The sequence below is a fragment of the Triticum aestivum genome, chromosome 1B, assembly GCF_018294505.1.
Source record: "Triticum aestivum cultivar Chinese Spring chromosome 1B, IWGSC CS RefSeq v2.1, whole genome shotgun sequence".
Taxonomy (NCBI): domain Eukaryota; kingdom Viridiplantae; phylum Streptophyta; class Magnoliopsida; order Poales; family Poaceae; genus Triticum; species Triticum aestivum.
Window position 1 is genome coordinate 216,568,007 of NC_057795.1, and position 3,243 is coordinate 216,571,249.

Genomic DNA, 3,243 nt, shown 5'->3' on the forward strand with positions numbered 1-3,243 from the left:
CATTGTTATATTATACCTGTGTTCACAATGTTTGCGTGTACATTCAAAGTACTCATTGGCTTGTCCCTGGCTATTGTCTTGGCCAGATTTTCTTGCACGGAGAGGAGCGACGCGATGCCAGCCCCGGAACCCACTCAATGGAGATAACAGCCTCGCGAAGATAGAAGTTAACCTAGTCAGGTGTTCCCGTGGGAAATGAAGTCCCATAGACACTGATGTTTCACAACCCGCTTCCGCCATCAACCACTAGAAACCATTTGTTGTACTCACAGGCCAGAATGGTCTTGTACTACATATTTTGTATTTTTGCTTGGAATTTCTGTATCAAGTTGGAGCCTCATATGCTAACAGTAATCCTGGGGCTGATGAGCACGACGGTCTTTTCTGGAAAATTTATTACCCAGAAAAACCGGTCGTGGCAGACTTGGTATCAGAGCCAGGCTGACCATTGGCTAATCCTATCTTAGTCAGGTCGAAAAAAAAACTTAGGCAAACCAACCCTCCAGACCATAACCAAAACCCAGCCAAGCTTCTCGTGCAAGATAGCCACACAGTGACCCAACACCTTTTTGGCAGTCGGTGCCCAACCTATCAACCTAACCTGTCACTCATGCGCCAGTGACCGGCCCCTAAATAGTCCTTTCTCGCAAGCGTGCGAAGGAAGACTCCGCCCCCTTTTCCTATAAAAAGGGCACACTAGTCCCAACACAGCACCGCACAGCCGCTACCCCAAACCGAGCCACAATGCCTAGACCTATAGTACACAACGAAACCACAGCAACCAACCTTGGAGGTTTTGTGACCATCCTCGCAAACCTCACCCGTCATGCCTACGCGTTAGAAGAGCCACCAGAATATGTTGTGTATCAAGGACCCATGAGCGATGAAGACCGTCAATTCTGGGCCACTGTGCACATCTATGGTAGGGGTCTAGCACCCGAGCGCCCCTACAGGTACACCGGAAGGACAACTTCATTTGAGCCACAAGCCATCCAGCTAGCCGCTCGAGAGGCTATAGTTCATCTCAGGCACTTGTCGCCCAGAGTTAACTGTCGCTCGTTCCACTACTACCCCAGACATGAAGGGTATGGTAGACCACCCCAAGTTGCCAACGGAGATCACGAGACAGACCCCGCATTGTTGCACCTAGTGCGCTATGTAAGTGCACTAGAGGCACTATTCGACCAGATCACTATTGATCTAATCGCAGCTCGTGGAGAGCTGGTTCGTCGAGCCCCGGCGAGAGGAGAACAGGAGCCCAACGCCGACAACCCAGTCGTGCTGTTTGGACAACCGATCGAGACCCCGAGATCTGCTCCAGCCATCGGCCAAGGTGCTGCGATAACCCCTGAGGTGCTTCGTCGCATATTGGGAACACACTCCAACGGGGTTGTGGCCAACAATCCCCGCAATGGTCATCATCACTACCCCGACCCTGCAGTTCCTCCACCATCTCCGACTAATCCTGGCAGAGAGACACGTGGAGAAACCTCGACATCCACCAGGCACGCCCGTTTAGACATAAACGAGGTAGACTAAGCCGTGTGAGTAGCACCGAGTTTCAGTGTATCCTCGCTTTGTAATCGTGCAACCGTGTACATTAACGCAACCTGTCATTGTGCCTCTATTTTAATAGTAGCCTTGCATTTTTGGTCAGCGCATAGTTGCACATTTTCCGGGCACAACTACCAAAACCAACCCGACGACAACCATAGTAACACGTCTCTTTATGAGATATGTGTATCTCTGACACTGACCCGACCTTTGGAGCTAAGCTGGCAAATTTATTACCTTTCACCACAGTAAAACGAATCCGGCTTCATTGCTATATAAAGGCCACCTTGTGACCTTACCCAGCAACCCTCACTTTGTGCACCACACTCACACTTTATCCTGTCATGCCGAGCCCCAGCATTCATCTGAGAACCCCAGATGCAACCCCAGGTAGCTTTGTCAAAATATTGTGGGATTTTACCTGCAGTACCATGGGTTCTACCCAGCCACCTCAGTACGAGCTGTTCAAATCAAGGATCACCCCATCCACCTCGGAATATTGGGCAGCAGTACACATCCCTCCCGTAGACTCCAACCAAGATCCAACGGAAGTTTCCTTCGTGGGGAAATCTATGCCAACCCCACACCTGGCCATAGAAGCTGTTGCGAAAGAAGCGATTGCTCGTCTTCAATCCGCAGTACCCTATGCCCGCGAACGAGGATATTATTACTTTCCAAGCCGTGCAGCACCCGGAGAAGTAACATCTTTTCCCGGTGGACGTATTGAGAGAGACCCAGTTCTGGCCAACCTTATCCCGTACATCATTGCTCAAGAGCATTTGAACCAGCGAGTGATGGATTATCTCCAGAGCCTCGCAGATTTAAATCCTCAGATTGCCATCGGCAGACCACTGAGAACCGACTCGGAGAGACGCATACATCGACTGGTCAATCGACTTCCTCCGATAGAAGAGGAGTGTATTCCTTTACCAGAGACATTTTATCAGGACCCCGTCCAGTTACCATTTTCATTTTAGACGTCACTACTATATTGTTCTTTGCAACATTTATTTATGTGTGTAACTTATGCGTGATACCCGGAGTTTGTACGACGAGTCAATTATTTGGCTTCTACTAGTGTGTGTAGTTTGTGTTGTGGGTTATGCTCCTTTTAATTAACTGTTTTCCCCTCGCAAAATCCTGGAGTGAGATTTCTTTTCCCTGAGTTGCTACACCTGCCCTTTCTCACGACGTGGATTATTTAATTTCACACAGCACCACGCAGCAGACTCACAACCATAATCATTTGGGCACATACACTGTTTGCAAAGCTTTGCAACGGCGTTACATCCAGCTAATCCCCCCCTAATAGCAGTTAGCACCCGACACACCTCCATCTACTCCTCATGATCACCACCACCGCGGAGAGCCAACACCCGAGCCGCAGCGTCGCGATACTCGTCGAAGATCATCGCGCACAGGAGCACAGAGAGCCCCAGCAGTGTCGCCAGCCCTCCGCATATCAGGATCACAAACCAGTCCGGCATCGCCTCCGCCATTAGAGCCTCACCCGAGCTTCTGTAAGCAGTAATGGAGAAAGGAGGAGGAGAAGTGAGGCCAGGTGTGAGGAAGAAGAGAGAGTCACCCCGGACGTTTTGTAGCTCGAGCTCGGTGTACGGTGGGCAAAGTCCACCAACGCCGCTCGTCGACGATCGCCGGCGTTCGGAATCGAATCCGCGAGCAGTGCCG